The sequence below is a fragment of the Tupaia chinensis genome, unplaced genomic scaffold (genome assembly GCF_000334495.1).
Source record: "Tupaia chinensis unplaced genomic scaffold, TupChi_1.0 Scaffold000473_1, whole genome shotgun sequence".
Classification (NCBI taxonomy): Eukaryota; Metazoa; Chordata; class Mammalia; order Scandentia; family Tupaiidae; genus Tupaia; species Tupaia belangeri.
Window position 1 is genome coordinate 3,145,357 of NW_006159982.1, and position 21,893 is coordinate 3,167,249.

The 21,893-nt window shown below is 37.5% G+C and overlaps 1 protein-coding gene across 7 annotated transcripts in view; it reads right to left on the minus strand.

The window, feature by feature from the left end:
• The window catches only part of ESRRG (estrogen related receptor gamma), a 736,743-nt gene that overhangs the window by 89,350 nt on the left and 625,500 nt on the right, over positions 1–21,893 (minus strand). The window contains exon 1 of one of the 7 annotated variants that reach the window (XM_006155845.3): positions 20,400–20,457. The exons of the other annotated variants lie outside the window; for them this stretch is intronic. The gene's annotated coding sequence lies outside the window, so the exon portion shown is untranslated. Of the gene's footprint in view, positions 1–20,399; positions 20,458–21,893 lie in introns of those variants that run through there. 7 annotated transcript variants of the gene reach the window in all.

A 21,893-nucleotide genomic window follows, 5' to 3' on the forward strand; every position in this document is an offset into this window, starting at 1 on the left:
TAGGAAGAGAAGTATCTAACAGCGCCCTTGAATTCTCCTGAGATTTCTGTGAAGGAACCTTCACAAACACAGGATAGAGAAAATCCCTTTGAGGAGCTGCAGGAAAAGAAACAAAGGCAGATTAGCAGTATCAGACACAGCAGTGGGAATCTTAGTGGCAGGCTCTGATGGGGTGCTCCGTCGGGACAATATCCTGACGAAGTGTACCCATTGAACCTAGAGTCGTCGTGCATACTCATAGGCTTCTCATGAGGGGATAAGTGACAAGTATTTATAAATTCATATGTACACTCCAGGGAGACTCTAACCATACTAAATTTGTGAGGGTGGTGAAGTAATGGCACAGCAGTTACTCCCATGAGATCTCCATGAAAAAGGTCCTGGGTTCAAGTCCTGAGACTTCCCTGAGCACACAGAGAGCATGTACACGTGCCTGTGACCCAAGCTGAATGAGGAGATGATCACCACATGGGAATGCTGTAGTGGGTCTCTGTCTCTTTCTCAGAAGTAAATAAATAAATCGACTTTAAAATTTCTTGAGGACCATATAATAGAAGAAACTAATCCCCACTTATCTTCTCTATACTGCCCCTTCTCAAAATATGGCTTTGTGGTTGAGTTTCTTTCTTCTTATTTCAGCAGTCTTCCAACTCCTCATAGCTACCTCTGTCTGCCAAGCACTGTCTTCATGGCTATGGAATGAATCCCTATGTGCATGAAGTATTTTCAAATAAACCAAAATAGCAGCCAATTACTAGTAGTCATTGGTTGGTAAGTGCTTACGATACACAGGCTATGTGTACACATATAGTAACACATCTAATCCTACAGCAACTTCATGAGGCAGGTAGTATTAGTGTTCCATTTTATAGGTGAGAAAACAGAAACAATTGAGATGAGTCAAAGGTGCAGATTGAGAAGGTGAGCTGCAGAACTCACGTTCTTAAGCACCATGCTTATACTATTACTCTGCAATCAAAGGACAGATTTGGTATACATTCCACAAGCAGACACCTAGACAGATAAAAACCAACTATTGAGGTAAACAACACTTGCAACGGCGCTGTGGGACACAGCTAAAAGGTAAGCAGCATGATGAACTCTCAAGAGAAATAGAACTTACTCTTAACTTCATCGAAGGGCTAGGGATTTTGCTTCTGTCATTCCATAATGTGACATTACCTGAAACGTTTTACAGCTATGAGACTGGGAACAGAAAAGGGACGGGAAAGGTTCAGTTCCTCCGCATTTCCACTAGGGCAGGACTCAGAGCTACTCATTTCCTTGCTCCTGGTTCCTCCTTAAAATACCACCACAAATCCAACAAGGTGTGTTTTGCTAGGGCCCTGTAGGCAGAACATCATTACAGCTGAATTTTACAGTTCAGAAGGGAGACCCCTGGCTAGGGATCCCATTTACTTATGTGGGAATATCATGCCGATTAGGAAACTTTGGAAATTGCCTGGTTGCATGTAGAAATGCTCTAATGTCTGCTGGTATGAAAGAGAAAAATCACACAGGGAGAGAAAATGCATATCCATTAGGCTGGTTTTCTTTTTCTTTTCTTTTTTTTTAAACCAAGTCCTCAGTCACTAAAAGAGATAAAAGCCATGACTCACATTAAAGCTTCCTTGCTCTACAGATGAATTAACAATTAGCAAGGGGAAGTCTTTTCGTTTTGGTCTCCTGATAGTTATCTGGACTATTAAACATGTGAGGCTTGCATAGAAAATTACAAAGGCTTCCCTGCATTTCAGATTCAAGTTGCTTCCAAAATACATTTGTGGATTTCTGTGCATAGAACGTAACACCCTAAGAGTTCCTAGTTTACCCCCACCCCCGGCCCCTCCAATGTGTAATTAATGGCTCTTGGCTAGTTCCAAAGTTCAGGTCCTAAATTGATAATCTGGATTGGAACTGAAACCGAAATGACAGAAATGTGAAATAACCGTAAACAAAATATTTAGCAGGGAAATGTTGTTCTACAGAGGTAAGCTTGCTTCGTCTGAAGCATGGAGCCCTAATCTATGACACATGCAAGTACAAATTAGGTCATCTGCAACAGGTGACAAGTTTTAATTGAATGTCTTCTGTCTGCAATTCTGACAAAAGGTGAATGGAAATAAATGAGTCTGGCAAGACAGCCCTGAGCCTTACAATACCCAATATCTCATTATTTTTAAACAGCTATCTATAAACTGATGCTGACAAGCCTTGAACCTTTTATTTCTGCTCAAGATGAGGTGGTTGTGAAGAAGAAAAAAAAAAGAAAAAGAAAAAGAAAAAGGGGCATCCAGAACATTGCATTAAACATGCAATACCTACCATTATCACTTCCCCAATGTAATTAAAGAAAATCTCCTATTCAAAAGACACTATTTCTTACTTTGCTTCATGTCAAAAAGACAGAGAGCTCGCAGGAGAGCCCAAGCATGCTTTGCCTGCATCTGCTAAACAGAGACTTGGAAATAGAAAAAGGAAACCTTTCTCTTCTTTTTTTTTTGCCTGTTAAAAATTTCATAAACTATTGAAAAAGATATTACTTGGCTTATGCCTATCTAAACTATATTTTATCTTGTTACTATTTAATGCTAGTGACTCTCCCCTTCATCCTTTTCAAAATTGCCTTCCCCTATGAGTCAAGTTATGAATTAGTGGGTAAAGACTTGAAGTGTGGTTGTACATTGACATTGGGAAAACTGATACCACTTATTCACAATTCAATCTGACATGGGCAGCAGCAACTTTAATGCAATAATAACAGTAATAACTCCACACAACACTCTATGGGGATGCTCTGTATAGGCAGAAGCAGAATTGTTATTTATGCAAAATTCATTGTCCTGTAAAAATGAGTTAAATATGAAATTAACTAAGTTGGTTAACACTTGCTGGGTTGAGAGCCATAGTTACTTTGTTACATTGGCTGGAGAGGAACATTCTAGTATCTTAATGACCAAGAAGACAGAGATGAATTTTAAAGAGAACAAAGAAAATAATCAAAAGGAAAGAAATGACAGAGAAAGGTAGCATGTAGATTTGGAAGTCATTTGGTTTCAGCATGTGTGCATCTATATCACCTAAGAGGAGCTTATGAAGTTCAAAGAGAAGCTTCTAGAAATTCTAGTAAGAAATCTAAGCCCTGGTCAATGTATTTGTAATTCACCAATAAAAATGCAGTACCAGAGCCAGTCCCATAGGGCAGTGGTTAAGCCCTGTGCATAGGGAGCTGGTTCCTACATGGCTGGCCTTAGTTTGAATCCCCACCCCCGCCCAGAGGCTCGAAAAACACACCAGGTGCATGTGTGTGCCCCAAATCCTGACAGAATAGAGAAAAAGGGATTGTGGCGTGACCAGACTCTACTGGGGCAGTGTTGTCTCCCTCTCTTTGGCCAATTTTTAAAAAATGCATTACCGGGTCCCAGTGAGACATTTCTGGAGCCAATGATAAGACACCAAAGTGAAATTTGATGTTTAAGAATATTAGGTTGTTGGAAAAATCATACTTTTGACATATTTTTCTATGCAAAAAATATGCCGTGACTTTCCCAACAACTCAATATTTCTCTGGTGATCATAATTGAGCAAAGTTGAAATTCAAAAGTAAGTAAATCTTGGACAAAGAACATAGTATACATTCCCAGGATTTGAATAAATAGAATTATCCCTAATACAGTAAATATGTAGGGCAAAAATCAGTTTAATAGAGATTAAATAAAAATATGATATTAATATATACATGCCTAGATCTGAGACAAGCAAGAGATTTTTTGTGACACTGGAAGCAATAAGTTTAACATAATAATAAAAGCAATGACAATGCAAGGTACCCCGTGGGATGCTCTGCTTAAACAGAAACACAATATTATTTATTCAATACACTGTAACAAGGAATTAAATATGAAACTACACAAATCGGTTTTCAGTGGTTGGGTTGCAAGCCACAGTCACTTTGTTTTAGTCAATGGAGAACACAGTCTAATGACTCTATTGTATGTCCTCAATGGAAAAAAAAAAAAAAGTAATGAAGGGACATAAAGGAGTTAGAGGGATGCTCTAAAATGAGTTGACTCAGGGTCTGATATGAAATAATGAAAATACAGTGCTTTACACCCTCTTCTCAACCAAGTCTATAGACCATCACTATCACCCATTCATCTACCAATTGTGCTGTTAAATATCTGTGAGTATAGTTAGAAAAGGAAAAATGGGAGTGATTATGAAAGAAAGATATGAAATCAGTTGAAGTTCAAAAATTAAGAAGAAAAGCCCAAAGAATCAGAATATTTTCCCAGGTGCCTTGCTGAGATATTCACAATAGCACATAGCCTCAGAGGGGGCATTTTCGAGTCAATCAATCTACAGTTTTTTTCTCAAAGTTGGCAGTCAGACTGTCGAAGAATTTAAGATCTCATGAGGAAAACTGGGGTAGGAGAATCATAAGTGGCAGTGATAATAAGAAGGCACATATAGGTAACTAATATATTCTCTAAAATTGAAGACAAATATGAAAAGACTATCTATGACAGACACACTAAATAAGTAATGTTTTCTGTACAATTAATTTCCATTTATCATCCTTTGATCTCTTGACTGTTTTCAGAAACTCCATTCTACCTGGTTTCGGCAAGATAACTATAAATTCAGTTTGCTTTGATGTATACTATATGCATATGAAAAATCATTATTATTTTACATCTGGTTTTCAACCAAATGTTCAACGATATTTATATTTTACAACGGTGAGCAGCTGGGTCTTAACAAGAAGACACTTCAGATTCATGCTTAATTGATATATAATGTTAAAGATTTGAGGGAGAGCTAGATATGAATACATCTAAACATATCAAAATTTTCTGACAAGAAAATTATCAACCAAGGAAGTGCATATTCTGAGAACCGAGAAGAAAACTGCACATAAGTATTCTGAGAGATCATAGGTTGTATTTCAGCTCTTAAATTAGGATAAATGAAGAGTTTGTAAAAGAATATAGAAATCACCAGTGATATTCCCAGAAGCCAAACATCCTGGATCTTAGCTGAAAAAAAAGGGCTGTGTTTGTAGCCATTTATGAATTTCCTGACAGACTTCCCTGAGAATCACTGTTACATGAAAGGTTAAGTTGAGAGGGTAATTGCTGGGCTACTTGAAATGAATCGTGATGCTAGGAGGAATTTTAATTTCTGTTTTTGTTTTGTTTTGTTTTGTTTTTTTACTTTTTTTTTTCTATTAAGTTTATTTATTTCTGCGTGTGGGAGAAACAAGAACCCTCAATAAGGTCTCACACCACAATGCACCTGCAGACTTCTTGGCCAGCTGGGATCACAGGCACTGGCACCTGACAGTACAGGTTGAACTGGGGCCCAAGTCCTACCCTTCCTTAAGGCTCCAGCACTGTAGAGCAGGACGCCACTGCTCTGCCACATAGCTGGCTGCTAGGAGGGATCTTTAAATCACAATATGTGCCAAAACATCACAAAACAAAAAATCCCACAGTTTTCCAGTCATGAGTCAGTTCAAGGCTGGATGTTGGAGTAAAGACCTCATCACTGAGCCAGCAGGTGGCATGATAGCTGAGGTGCTGGACTCCCACATGTGTGACTGTGGTTCAAGTCCCACACCTGGTGGCTTGCTTTCTCACTTTCCCTCTCTGTCTCTCTGTGTGTCTCTCTGGTGAGCACAGGTGCCCTATAGCAAACTTTAAAAATAATAAGAATAAATAAAATTAAATAAACAATTGATTTTTTTTTAAAAAAAGAGAGAGACCCCATCACTATTTCCCATGAGCATCTCTTTGGTTTTCCGAATCAAATGTTAGCCTTTGTTGTCAACTCTCTTTGTCTGTATTTCTGAAACTTAGTCTGGCCTAAACTCAGATTTCAAGGTATTTTATTTCTTATATATATTCGGCTTAATTCCACAAAAAAACATGAGTTATGAGTGCATGATGAGAAATGACACACTAATTGAAACAGTTTCAAAGTTTCAAGGGATCAAACTATAGTCAAATGCATGGTTTGGCCCTTTTGGTTTGTTTGCTTTTTTTGTTTTTTAAATTATAGGAGGAGCATGAGCTTGACAGAGAGGAAGAAAACAACCCCCAATGCAGTCTGGATCAGTCCCTTCTCCTCTATATCTCTATCCCATCAGGACTTTGGATTAGCAACCAATGGGCCCAGCATGCTTTTCAAGCCCCAGGGGCTGGGATTCAAACCTTGCAGTTAGCATGTGAAATCCAACTTTCTTAACCAGTAGGCAATGGGACCAGGCCTGGTATATATTTTAATTTTATGTTAATACCATTGCACATGCAGTATATATCACATGCCTGCCACATAGGAGGTACTCAATAATACTGAGTAAGTAAATAAGTAAATCAATTTACACCCTGCTATAGTCATGTACTACTCGGGGTTGGTAGATTTATTTTTCTTTTGGTACTTCAAAACCTGGAATAGCTACAGAAAAAGATATGACTTTTTGCCAATTCTCTCATTAATTCTTGTTTGGTATGTTTTTCTTAATGTGCAGTATATTAGAATTTTCAAAAAGTATAGCAAACTTATAGGAGTTAGATCTCACATGGCTGACATGGTTCAAATCCCAGCTGCAGCAACATGAGAAACACACCAGGAGCATATATATATGTATGCCCCAAATCCTGACAGGATAGAGAAATGGAGGAGAAGGGATTGCTTTGTGCTCCCCATCCCTGGTCTCTGTTTCTCTCTCTCTCTCTCTCTCTCTCTCTCTGGTGAGTGTATGAAATCTCGGGTAAGAAGGAAAGGAATGGCAGAAGAGGGAAGGAAAGGACTGAAGGATGATGAAATAGCATGAGGTAAAAATAGAAAAGGAAGGAAGGAAGGAAGGAAGGAAGGAAGGAAGGAAGGAAGGAAGGAAGGAAGGAGTTGAAAGGCCAAACCTCAGAATTTAATTGTTCAATATTCATCCTGAACGATATAAAAAGACACAGCACTTAATTTGCTAGGAAAACCTCAGATATTAAGAAGAACTGACTGACGAGAATTATATTTAGATAGTGAATATTGAACAAAAAAGACTCTAGGTCCCTATATTTGGGAAATTTGACAAATGATGAAAACCATTCTTGTCCTGAGACATTTTTATTGCTCTCTGCCTGGAAGCAGATGAATGAGTTTGATCACATGGCAAGCTCTCTTCCAGTTCTAAGATTCTATGAATGAAATGGTGTACTTAAAAAGATGGAATTGACCCACACACAGATTCAGAGTCTGACAAGTGCCTTGGCAGTTGGAAACATCAACATACTTCATATCTTAAATCAGGGGAGACGCAGCCAAATGGATAGCATTAATGAACCAGAAGAGCAGAGGCTTTCTGGCACAGGTCTTCGTGTTCCCCTCACACTGACCTTGGCCAAATGCATTTCCTTTTGTTCTTGATGATAATAAAGCAAATAAAGTGCCTATGTTTGAAAAATGCTCCTAGCTTATTACTGCATTAAGAAAAGATCAATGTCTGTTGCACATTGTTGTGGAGACTGAAGTATGGGAAATCATAAACAGCTTCAGATTTGCAGGCATTTTACAGCATAGAGTGGATTAAGCTGAAGAGAATATGACCAAATAACCAAGAGCAACCAGTGAGTCACTGGTAGCTATTCTGTTATCTAACTAAATTTCATCTAGAGTCTAAAAAAGATATTTGGCTAAATATAATCAGATTTCACTAAATATATCACAAGGGTGAATGTTTCATCTCAACCTTTATGGTCACCCTTCCTTAAAAAGATCACACACACACACATAAACACACACACACACAAACACACAGATATGAAGATACACGCATACATACCATTCTAAACCAACAAGATATTATTTAATTTTATTTTCGTGATAATGGTTTGGTCTGGTTAAATGATTTTGTGTGAATTATTTATTTGCAAAAGTTTTCCCTCCAAAGAGAATTCACTTTATATAAGTTGGTATTCTCATTTGTAAATTCAAACAACTGCAGGAATTACATACATAAAGTGAGTTAAATGGACAATGCATTTGTAAAAAAAGAGTAGTGGGCCAGCAGTAGTGGCATGGCAGCTAAGGTGCTGGATCCCACATGGCCAACTGTGTGATTCGAGTCCAGACCTGGCAGCTTGAAAATCACACCGGGCACATGTGTGTGCATGCCCCAAATCCTAAAAAGACATGAGAAGGGATTATAGCCTGGTCATCCCTACCCACAGGGAGTTATTTCTCACTTTCCTTTTCTCTCTGGTGTGTGAGCGCGCCCTATAGCAAAAAAATAAAAAATAAAAAATTAAATAAATAAATAAATAGCATGATCCGTGAGAACCTGAGAATATTTTCCCCATAAAGGTATATTGCTTCTGTTTTCTGCCACTGAGATATTGCCTTTTGGGGGTACAGAGGGCAAGCCTGAATATAAGTCCACTAGTACCAGAGTCCCCATTTCCAAAAGAAGTCCATAATATGTTAACTTTATTTAAAAATCATTCAACGTTTACCTGTTGACACAATGGTCTAGCTAATTGTATGGCTCTCAGGCTCCAGTTTATAACCTTTGGTGACCATACACAGGCCAAATGGTAGAAGTTCCCTGACAAAAACTATGTTTGACAATTGGCTAGTTAAATTGATCATACTGTAAGTGGTAGCTATTTAGAAATTATCTTTTAATTTTAGTTAGTTAATTTCATTATATACGCATAATTACATTGCCTAACTGCTTAAATTATTCTATAGGCCACATCTTGAAATTCAAATTTTAAAATGCTATTTAGGAGAGTTTCAGATATATTAATGTATAAAATCTAAGGGTTTCCATTAGAAAACTTTTCACACAAGAATAAATTTTAATCATCCACACTCAGTTCTGCCACCTGTCAGTTAAAAGAGTGCTGATGTGTTTTGATACAAACAAGCTCTCTTGAAGAATCTCTGGCTAAACTCTTGTCTCCACTGGTATTTATAATGAATGGCAGAAAAAGATTTCTTCAAATTCATCCATGTGTTCACTAAGTGTTTTCACTTTTTGAAGGTGTGTCTTTCTGCCCAGTGAAAAAACTGGAACCAGCAAGTCAATTCTTCAAAGTACCGCTGCTGCTCTGTGGTCACTAAGATTACACCAAATCAATCACCTTTGGAAATTAGTTTAAAAGAATTTTTCTTCAGTTGCCCTGAACCCTTTCTTTCTTAACTTCTTGCATTATATGAAAGAGCAGGTCTTTAAAGTGACAAAAGAGGAAGAGGATGCAGAATGCTTTCTGAATAGCTCTAGAGGACTTACACTTTAATAGTGCTTCCTTTAGGTTAGCAGATCTAGAGTACAAAGGGGCAGAAGATGCTGCGAGAATAAGAAACTAAGTGGGGAGATGAGACGCCAAGAGAATGTGACTATCAAAGATATTACGAAAGAAGGAAAAGGGAAAGAAATGTAATTCAAAAACACTTGAGTAGGTTTTTTAAACTTAAGTTGGAAACAGGTGGTAAAAATTATTTTTCTATCAACTTTGTAAGAACATGCAAGCATCTAATGATGAACTTTCCACATGCCAAATACCATTACATGAGTTTAAAAAGTGTCTTTGTACTGACCAGGACATACTGGATAGCCTGCGATAGATCCACTGAGCCAGGATGAGCCAAATATAAACTTATAAGCAGCAAATCAAAGCAAATAAAAACCATACTTCCTGTTAACACCAAACAATGGAAATACTGTGGGCTTCTGACAGAGAGGTACTGACTTTTCCCAATGTACGTGTTTCAGAACTCACTTTTCAAAGTCTTTTCTCTCTACTGCCATCAAGACAACTAGATAGGAATCCCCTTGGAAGTTGCCACTGTAGTGCCCTAATCAGTCAGGAAGGTTGGTATTGGGTAGCATGAGCCATCCCCAACCTCTACAGAGGCTGCATGACTGACCTCTGAACACTCAAGAGTCCCTGCAGGCCACGGAAATGGAAGATCTTGAAATTGAACCCAAGTAACCAAATGGCAGGCCAAGAAAGCGCAGCAACTTGGCCAGCAAAGCAGCCCAGGAACATACTGTAATGTTATCGTAGCATTTCCATCACATTGTTGAAGCTGAAAAAGGTATTGTATAGTACTTAGATTAAAAAACAAACAAACAAAAAAACAAACAAACAAAAAACAGGGGTCAGTCATGTCTTGGTTTACTCATGCATTTAACCATATCCTCAGCAGACAGTCAGTATAGTCAAGTGTTTATGTTTTGGGGGGAAACACAGGAAAACTATTTTCCCTGCTATTCTCCCTTCCTTCTCCCATCTGCTGGTCAATTTATATACATACACATACACAAGTGCACACACACACACACACACACACAGTTAATAGAACTAATCAGTTCTTTCTAAAATAAATTATCTTTATTTTTAAACAAATGTATTCAGAGTTTCAAAAGTCTGTTCTATTAGTTTGCTATAGGGCATTTGCACTCTCAGGAAAGAGACCGGAAGAGAAGGAGGGAAAGTGAGAAATCACTCTCAGGGGGAATGGCCATGCCACAATCCCCTTCTTCTCCATTCTCCTTTCAGAATTTTGGGTACACATGCACATGCACTCTGCAGAGATTTTCAAGCCACTGGGCTCTAATCACAATCAGCCATGTGGGATCCAGCTGCTTTACCTCTGCACTACATTTTGGCCCCAAAACTCTGTCATTTTCTTTTTAATACGTGTTATAAAAACATGATTAAATCAGCAAACATGATTATATCAGCAAACTCTTCTGAGCATTCCTTACGAAGCTACTATTCAAATTATTTCAGAGTTAAAATAACTTCTCAGAAAAGATAAAATTTACATTTTTTAAAAATTCACATTTCTTCATGTATTTTATCAGTTTCTGATAAAATCAAGGAAAATAGAAAGGTACTGTAACTCATTGTTACAAATGGAAATCACAGAGCTTGGCTCTATAATGTCTTTATCCCTCTCTCTGTAACATGGCTTATTTTTTTCACTGCAAAGGGTATGTTTGAAGAATGGCAACATATAATAGAATATTTTTGAGAGGGGTTGTATGCTAAATAAGTGTTAAAATGTTTTAACTAACACGACACTAAAAACACTGAATAAAAGGCTACCTCCTTGGCACAACAATAACATGCTACTTCAAAGAAGCTAGATCCTTCCTAAAGACCCTGTCTGGTTCAAATCCTCAACATGGTCAGCCTGAAACGCACTAGGCATGTGCACTAGGGCTTAAGATCTGATGTGTTGGAAGACTGGGGTAAGAGGATGGTGATGGGACCCTACCCTCTGGAGGGCGCCCACCTCTCTCACTCATGTACTCATCATGAACTAAGAGGAATTTGTTTAAGGTCTTCCATTGGGTATGTGCACTTGCTAGAGAAAAACAGTGGGGGGAATGAGAAATCACTACTCCACCACCTGCCAGAAGGGATAGCCATGCAGCAATCCCTTCTCCTCCATTCTCTTAGAATTTTAGGCATGCATGCACAGGTGCCTGGTATGTTTCTCAAGCCACCAGGTCTGGAACTCCAACTGAGTAGTCAACCATGTGGGATCTACTGCCTTAACTACCATGCCACCAGCTGGCTCAAGAGTAAACATTTTTAAACTTAAAATATATATATATTGAATAAAAACTTATTGTCAGCATGACCAGCAATTGGTGTAATGGCTATGTCACTGGAGTCCCATGTAGTCGAAAGTGGTTTGAATCCCGGATCTGGTGGCTTAAACTCAGGCTGGGCATGTGTGTATGTATGCCCAAGATCCCAAGAGGAGAATGAAGGAGAAGGGATTGCGGCGTGACCATCCCCTCTGGGGGGTGATTTCTCGCTTTCTGTCTCTCTGTCTCTCTCTGTCTTTCTGGCAAGCGTATGCGCCCTATAGCCCAAACCTCTTGAAAAAAACTTATTGTCAGCAAAGATGAAAACTGAAATAGCTGAAGCTATTTTGATTATTTATTTTAATAAAGTGAGAGTTCATTTATCTATCAAAATTTGTTTAACCAACGATAGAAAAAGGTTTAAAAAGTTAAATAAGCTATGCTATGGGCCTGGTTTGAGGTTAAAAAAATATCCACTGGAAATGTAAAAAATATGAAGCAGTTTTTCCAAGATGAGATATATATATATTTTTTGAGAGGTTTTTGCTATAGGGCACGTGCGCTTGCCAGACAGAGAGAGACAGAGAGACAGAAAGCAAGAAATCAACCCCCAGGGGGGATGGCCATGCCGCAATCCCTTCTCCTTCATTCTCCTCTTGGGATCTTAGGCACACACGCACACGTGCCTGGCGTGAGTTTAAGCTACCGGGTTCAGGACTCGAACCACGGTCAACTATGTGAGAGTCCAGTGACATAACTATTAAGCTAACTGCTGGTCCTGAGATGAGATATGTTTAAAGAATTATGGAGAAGTAATATCATGTGAACTTTATAGATTTATGTTAAATAACATTTCATAAACTGCCAATACATTCCATGTAAAGGGTTTTAGCATAAAATCACATAAAAGAATGTACTCTCTAATTTTGAATTATATTCTCTCTCTTTTAGAGAATAAGATAGACAGATCTGAATTTAGAATATAGACATTATTTCTCTTGAAATCACAGAGTCATATCAGAATAAAGTAAATTAATTCTAAATTGCTCACTGAATATATGACGGAGGAAACTTAATCTAACTTCTTAAAAAAATTTTTTTTGGAAAGCACAATAGTATTTATTTCAAACAATGTCAAGGGACCAGCAGATAGCACAGTGGTTATGTTGCTGGACTCCCACATGGCCAACTATGGTTCTAGTCCTAAACTTGGTGGCTTGAAACTCATGCAGAGCACATGTTCGTGAGTTGCCCAAGATCCCATAAGAACAAAGGAGAAGGGATTGTGGTGTGGCCATTCCCCTCCGGAGATGATCTCTCACTTTCTCTCTCACTTGTCTCTTTCTCTCTGGTGAGCACACATGCCCTAAGGCAGAAACCTCTACCAGAAAAAAAAAAAGTAAAATAGGTATTTTTGAACAGTTGTATATCATTTAAAAATACCCATATAGTGGGACCAGTGGGTGGTATGGTGGTTAAAGGCGCTGGACTCCTATGTGATTGACCACAGTTCGAGTCCGGGACCTGGTGGCTTGCTTGCTTGCTCTCTCTCTCTCTCGCTCTCTCTCTCATCAAACTGGAAAATAATAAGTGAATTTAAATAAAAAGTAATTCTTTTAAAAAAATAAATAAAACTATCCCTATAGTATAGTCTATTTAATACTGTAACATAAATGGAAATAAAGGACCAACTCTATAAATGCTATCAATCACCAAAAACCGAATCCAAAAATAGCACAAAAACAGAGGTAATTATTTTATATTTAAAAAGTTCTTTTTTTGGCGAAGAAGTTCTAGCAAGTAACAATATTTCACTTTTCATATAATGAAATGGAAATACACACTAATAATTCATAAGAATAATAATTCTTTAAATTAAAAATTCAAATCCTTGCAACTTTTCTACTTTCCTGTGTGGCATGAGCCTATTTTAGGAAGCTATCTGGGATTTAGTTCCTTAACCAAAATAAACTTCACCATAATCCTTCCAGGACTCTAGAATAAAGATTGCTTTAAAGACAGTTAAAAATAGGGCCTGCAGGAAGTGTGGAGGTTGGGGCACTGAACTCACATGGCCAACAGTGGTTTGAGTCCCAAATCTGGCGGCTAGCTTTCTCAGTTTCCCTGTCCCCCCTCTCACTCTGTCAAGCACGTACACCTTACAGCAAATTTTATAAACTAATATTAATAATAAATAAAATTAAATAATGATTCTTTTAAAAAATGTAGTTGAAAATAAAGACTTCTAGAGAAATCTTTATCATAGATACAACTTTGTTTTGAAAACAATACTTCACTTTTTCTTTTAGCTCAAGTCTAAAGCAAATTAATGGTAAAGTTAAAAGATGCATTAACTTTGGCCATTAGAGAAATGTGCCAGCTATTTTAAACATATAACATGTGATTCAACTACTAAGTAAAATCAACTTGTACTTGTACAAGGAAGCTGATAACCTAAATTAGTTGTGGCTCCCAAAACTTCCCTCTATTAGTACTGTCATAATACTTAGGTGACATTCTCTCGCTTGCAATTTCTACATCTGCAATCTAGTCAACACCTGCATGATGTGTGAGCATTTAACAAATTAATATCACATTACTAATAGTTCAGTATGAATTTGGAATTATAGGTCTCACAAGTATCTATAATAAAAAGACAACGGAAGTAAAATAGTTGTATACGTAATATAAAAAATTTAAAAATACATTCCCTTGTACTATGAGCAAAAAAAAAATAATAATAATTTTTGAAAAATCATAACTTGCTTCATAATCCTTAGTGCTGCTTCAGCCAATGCTTTGGACCAAAATGAAATTCCAATGAAAAACTCTGGAGCATGTAGTATAACAGATACTCTATACCTCAATTACAGTATGTACCCATGCCAAACTTTAAAAAGAAAGCAGTAGCAATTTTAGTATAATCTGATAAAGAAGCGTTTGGACCTTTGGTGAAAGAGTTAATGAATTACAGATCTGAAACCAGGTTTCATGGATTCACTGTGAACTTTCATTCTAATAGTTAAAGTAGATGCCTATCAAATTGCTTATGAAGACAAATTTATGGAAAATAACCAAGACTAAAGCTTTGTTCTTATTAAGAAACATGAATATGTATGTAATTTTAGCCAGACTAAATTAACCCAAAAATGAATAAATAAAAAAATAAGGGCAATAATTGTTGTCACAAGAGAAGGTTTGCCTCCCTTCCCCCTTTTATAAAAGCATTCATATTTTATAGCTTAAGGGGAAAAAATCACAGTTTTAAATAAAACTATATGGAAAGAAACAAAAGATAAGAATCTGCAAGGAAACTAAAGAACAAGAAACATGTACAGTTTCTTCCCCTTTGAAAGAAAGCTATTTTTTTTTTTTTTGAGAGGTTTGCTATAGGGTGCATGCGCTTGCCAGAAAGAGAGAGACAGACAGAAAGCGAGAAATCACCCCCCTGGGGGGATGGCCACGCCGCAATCCCTTCTCCTCCATTCTCCTCTCAGGATCTTGGACATGCATGCACACACGCCCGGAGTGAGTTTAAGGCACTAGGTCTGGTTGGCTATATGGGAGTTCAGCGACATAGCTGTTATGCTAGCTGCTGGTCCCAGCATTTTTAAGCAGGGACTGGGAACAAGTAACACACACTGCTTGATACGAACATAACACATGAGAGTCAGTGTTCATGTGAGCACTATGATATTGCCAACGTGTGTCCATTTCCTAAGCATAACTCTTCATTTAGAAAGGTTACATAAGGCCATTAATCCTAATTTTCCATTAAACATCTTTTGAAACTGCTTGAGCTCTAGAATAAGCTCCTAATTTAATACAACAGCAGTATGCATATGAAAGGAATAGATAGTTGTATAAATTCCTCGGTTTTGCAGTACTTGGTACTTTGTGGGCAGAGTATATTAACATATGCTCCTCTTAGTTAATGTTCAGTCATCAATTTGTGAGCCAGTATCAATGCAGAAGTGAATTATACCTTTGATCTCGCCTTTATTTTCAATCTAATGGTTTAATTTGATTGATGTTCATTGATCATTAGGGATTTTCGCATATGAAATTGGTACTATTTGAGTTTAGCAAACTTGCAGATATTAGTGATATTATCTCTCTTGTCCCCTTCGGCTACTGTTTCTTCCAGAACCATTTAATATGAAAAGACCAGAGAGTGAGGAACTATTACATCAAACAAACAACAAAGCATTCAAGGCAATCTAGATAATTTATTATTTTTTAAAAAGCATCATTATGAATTAACTATGGCATTGGTAAATATAAAATATATCATTTTAATTTTTTTTGAAAGAGAGGTTTTTGCTATAGAGAACATGTGCTTGCCTAAGAGACCAGCAACAGAAAGCAAGAAATCACCCCTCAAAAGATGTTGGCCAATCCACAATCCCCTCTCCTACATTCTCCTCTTGGATTTTGGGCACAAATGCAGGCACACACACCCACCGTGAGTTTCAAGTCCCGGGTCCAGTACTCAAATCATGGTCAACCATGTGGGAGTCCAGTGCCTTAATCGACATGTAACCTGCTGACCTAATTTTAATTTATGTTCTACACACTTTAAATATATTAACTACCTCCACTTCTAGTACTCTGTAATCAGTTTAACACCCAAGTGATTTGTTAATGTTAAAGCAGTTTCAGATCGAGCATTTTGCTTAATTCTTACAACTCAGTGCATAAGTATAGAATTGTTTTCTCTGTAGGCTCAAAGAAAAAAGTTAAGGAACTTATCATCCTCAATACCCTGCACTTGTTTTTCTAATTCCAAGTCCTCTTTATATTACCTTATAGATATCTCCAACTTCTAAATGCTAATTAAGAAAAGAAGAAAGAGAAAAAGGAAATAAAGAAAAGGAAAACAAATTATTGGTTTGCTTCAAAACAAGAACTTTGGGATCCCATTGGCTCCTTCTCTGAGGACTTCCAGTAAAGAGGAACAAAATGAAAAGCAGGAACTTGCAGGTCCTCGGGTGTCTATCATTAAGGCTCATGACTGACTTTGTGGCAAAGGAAAAGAAGAAAGAAAGATAGAGCATGCAAAAATTCAGACCCTAAAGAAAAATGCTCTTGACCAAAAGTCCTGGAAAAGGAAACCAGTTTCTAAGATAAGAAATATGACCAAGTTTGATGTGAGTCTGGGAAATCCAAAGTACATCACACAGAACTCAAAACTGAGTTCAAATATGGATGTAGAAATAATGTTGTAAATGTGACCCTCACAGATATTTGAAAAGGTAAGTGGGATTTGTTTTCTAGAAAGCAGAGATCTAGAACCAATCTTGGAAACTACTCATAAATATAAAAGGAAAGAAGTAAGTGGACTGACAGAAGGAAACCAGGAAAGGGTGATTTTAGAAGTAGGAGAGAGAAAACTGGTGAGTTTGTATCATGCAAGCCAGGGAAGAAGCAAGCCATTAAGAAGGTGGATCCGTACAAATTTAGCCAAAAGAATTGGCAGCTTGAAAGACAAGGAAAAAATGTAAGTGTTGTAAGAGCATGGCAACGTTATTGTTAAGGTATGATAAACTGAGTATCTTAATAATAAAACAAATGTGGGGCTGGCAGGCAGCATGGTGGTTAAGGGTGCTGGACTCCCACATGGCTGACTGCGGTTCAAGTCCCAGACTTGGCAGCTTGCTTTCTCTCTCTCTCTCTCGCTTGCTCTGTTTCTCTCTGGTCAAATTAAAAATAAGTAAGTAAGCAAATAAATAAATAACAGTTAAATAAAATAGAATTAGGTTTCCCTTATAAAGACCATCAATATGGTTTCATAGAATTTTGAAGAAAATAAAGGTAAAGGGCGGTAGAATTGGTTCTGATGATTCAGACCTAAAGACTAAATAATACTCTGTAATTTCATCCTTAAATACACACAGTACTGCTGACACATCAGTAGAAAGTATGGAAGAGTACCTTGAGAACTACCAACCTGTATATAGGGTCTCAATTAGATTCAAGTTCAATAACTAAAGGATAGAATGATAACATATGTTCCATGCTGTCTCCTAAAGCTTGTGCTTTATTTTTTAAAAGATGTATTTATTTATTTAATTCCATTGTTATTATTACTTTTTAATTTGATCAGAGAGAGAGAGAAAGGGAAAATGAGAAAGCAAGCCCCCAGGTCCGAGACTCAAACTGCAGTCAGCCATGTGGGAAGCCAGTGTCCCCAACCACCATGCAACCTGCCAGCCCTAAGCTTATACTTTATTGACACATGACTTTCTAAAGCTTAAGTTTTACTGACACTATCATCTGATAAGGTGATGCTCCATTTATATAAACAATCAAAAACAACTATAGTATCATAAAAAGATACTTGGTCTTTGTTCTGGCTCCTAGTAGAACTCTTAAAACTCGAAATTTCCTGAATAATAAGGGTGAGAGGAACTTTTTTGTTATAACAAGGTGACTCTTGAAAGGCCCTAGATAGCTTCTGGATGGAGGCTTGTTCCCAGAAATATAAAGGTTTGATAAGTAGCTTGGAACTTTAAGCCTCACTTCTTCTAAGGTCCAGGTGGGGAAAAGTGTTAAAGATTGAGTTCATCACCAATGGCCAATGATTTACTTAGTAAGACTTACATAATGAACCCTCCATAACACCCCCAACCAGTGAGTTTCAAAGACCTTGTGGTGGGAAGTTAATGCGCTTCATGAAAGCACTGTGCCCCTCTCAATCTTGTGTCACTGAGACCGACCTTAATTTAAGGGATCTGATGGTAATTTCTGGTAGAATCACAGGACACCTAGCAGGCACGCAGAAACTCCAAGAACTAGTTGGTGTTAGAAAACACCCTAAAATGACAAAAACAGTGACAGCCTTTAGATCTGTATTTCTTAAAACTATTCTAAACCACAAAAAACAACTAAAACTCCTTGGAGAAATGGTTGACTCTAAAGTTGTGGCATGCAACATACAAAATAAACCTGGATCACCTTTTTATGCCAAAAATGCAAGAAAATGAATCAAGAATGACAGAGACATGTCAATAGGTCTTAAGAAGTCAGCCTGAAGAGATTCAACTAGATAAATCTAGGGACAATTTGGCATCAAAATGAATAAAAAGCAACGGAATATAACTCAATGAGTAAAACAGGGAACTATGAGTCCCCCACTGACGTATACATATACATACATACACAAACACAAACAAACTGATAGGAAATGGAATAATTAGTTTCAAATTATCACACTACAGAACTCTCATCATTCTAAAAGGAAGAAAGAAATTTTATAAGGGAGAAATGTGTTATATACCCTCAATCAAGTGACCCAGCTAGTGCTGTCAGTAATGAGACAGAAGGGGAACATGTGCCACCAGCCAGGATGCAATGGAATTGCTGTGTCATTTCTGTGACATTCCTGCCAGAGATGCAGAACCTGAATCTAGTCATGATGAAACACCATGGGGTTTTATTATACAATTTAAGAATGATGCTCTCATCTGAGCAAAATTGTCAGAGGTGATAATTTGGTTGGGGTGGGGGGGCAGGGGGCTCTCTTTCAGTATATGAAGCACTTCGCCTAAATAATATCACCTGATTCTCATATCCACTCACTGGGAGAGATAGTACTATGCTCTCCATTTTACAAAGGAGAACATTGAGGTAGATTTGAGCCATTACAAGGTTGGTGGGTGACAGGAAGAACTTCTAACACTAGTACAAGGCTGCCTTCCCTTTAAACAAAGGGCTGTCTTCACTTCAGCATTATAAAAAAGAAGATGAAATCAATTAGACAAAGAACTGCCCACTGAAATAAGTTGGTATTGTTTGGGTTGCTCAATGTGAATGAAAAACAGTCACTATGCCATCTCAATTAACATATGGGAGACTGTAGTAATCTGTCTTCTTTTTCATTGTTGCTTAGCTTTTTAACTGAAATAGACGGTTCTTCATTGTTAATAGTGATTTTTTTAAAAAAAGAAATGAAGAGGTTTAAAAAAGAAAATGAACAAAATCAATTAGACTTGTTGGTGAATTCCATATATTTGAGGCACAACTTTACTGTTTTAATTAAATGGAAATATAGGCTCATTGTTTTAAAGACAATAAAAAGACAATTCAAACCCTGATATTGACCCTCCTCCATACCCCAAACCCATCTTTTTAAAGTAGAACATCTACAACTACCAGAATAACCATAGTTTTAAAGATTGGATTCTGATAAAGGCCAACTTTAAATAAACTACCTGCATTCTAATTATTTCTCTAAAAACCCAACTAATTACAAGTCAGTCACTTTGTACACTTTTTGCAAAGTTTGCCGAGTTATCTATCAATAGTTTGAAGTACTTTGATACAGTTGGCCAACACAAAATCAAAAGGAGCTTTAAGTTTGAATACATTCCCAGCAAGTAATTCTAGATTCATTCTAATCACACTTTCTGAATCTCAATAGCAGCCTATATCCTGCAACACAAAGGAAGCCTCTTAGAACAGATCAAGCATCTCAAATCTGAAAGTCAGAAATCTGAAATGCGCCAAAGTCCAACTTTTTGAGTGGTAACATGATATCACATGTGGAGAATCCCACACATGACCTCATGTGATATGTCATAGTCAAAACACTACACTATGTAAATACTATATAAAATTACCTTTGGGCTATGTATATAAGTTATACATGAAACATAAACGAACTTTGTGTTTAGACTTGGATCCCATCACTAAGATATCTGCTATGCATTTGTGAATATTCTCAAATCCCCCCAGTTCCAAAATCTGAAACACTTCTGGTTTCAAGCATTTTGGATAAGAGATACTCAACCTGTGTGAGAAAGAAATTAACAGTAGCATTATGACTTCAGATTTATGAGAGATGGAGTCACATCCCTGCTCCTTCACTTCTCGTATGTATAAACTTCATCTCTTTAGGCCTAGGTTGCTCTTCTGAAAAATAGAGATAAAAAAGCACATGTTGGGACCAGCACTTAGCATAATGGCTATGTTGCTGAACTCCCACATAGTTGAAAGAAGTTCGAGTCCCAGACCTGGTGGCTTGAACTCACGCTGGGCACACGTGCATGCGTGCCCAAGATCCCAAGAGGAGAATGGAGGAGAAGGGATTGCGGCATGGCCATCCCCCACTGGGGAGTGATTTCTCATTTTCTGCTTTCTGTCTCTCTGTTTTTCTGGCGAGCACACGTGCCCTATAACAAAACAAACAAACAAACAAACAAAAAAAAAACACCTCTCCAAAAGAAGAAGAAGAAGAAAAAGAAAGCACATGTATTGCCCAGGCACATGAACGCTAAATGAGATGATGTGTCTCTGACTCCAAAAAGTGTTAGCTATTATGAGTGTTTACATTTGGATTACAAATACACGTTAGTGTATCCTTCAGATATTTAGTTTTTCCAATTCTGTCATTTTTAGAAATTAATGCATTTTTTTAGGAATAATAATATTACTTGTACTTTTTTTTTTTTTTTTTTTTTGGTAGAGCTTTTTGCTACAAGGTGCATCAGCTTGCCAGAAAGAGAAAGAGACAGACAGGGAAAAATCACCTCCCAGGAGGATGGCCATGCTGCAATCCTTTCTTTTCCATTCTCCTCTTGGGATTTTGGGCACACATGCACAACATGCCCAGTGTGAATTTTAAGCCACCGGGTCCGAGACTCAAATCACCATCACCTACATGGGAGCCCAGAAATGTAACCATTATGCCATCTGCTGGTCCCAACTTGTAGTACCTTGAATAGGATTCCAAGTTGGGATAGTTTGCAGATAGCAAAATGCCTAGGGATACCTATTTGCTCAATGATCCCATCAGAAAGCAAACCACCTGGTCTGAGACTTGAACCACAGCTGACCATGTGGGACTCCAGTGCCTTCGATCACTATGCCACCTTCTGGCCCCAGAAATCAGTTTTTAATGGTGGAACTTTGGGACTTAGTTGTACCTTGGTAGAGAATATCTTTTGAGGCCTGAAGCATTTCTAGAATCTGTCATATCACAATAGACAACCACATAATCCATCTTGCATAGAGTAGACTATGGCTAGAGGTAATATTTTCATAAACTCCCCTAGGAAAAATCCTGCAAGTACTTGTGTGAGAGTAGGAATCTCTCTCTCCTAGTTCTGTAAAAGAGGAGAGAGAGATTGTTTTCTAGGCAGATATTTGAGACACACACTTGAAAAGAGAAAACAGGTATTATTAAAACAACACTATGTAATTCATTTTGAAAAATGTTTCATGTTGGAAAGGAAGACTTGCTTTTTCAAGGTTTTTATTATTCCTGGGAAGGCTTACTTGATGT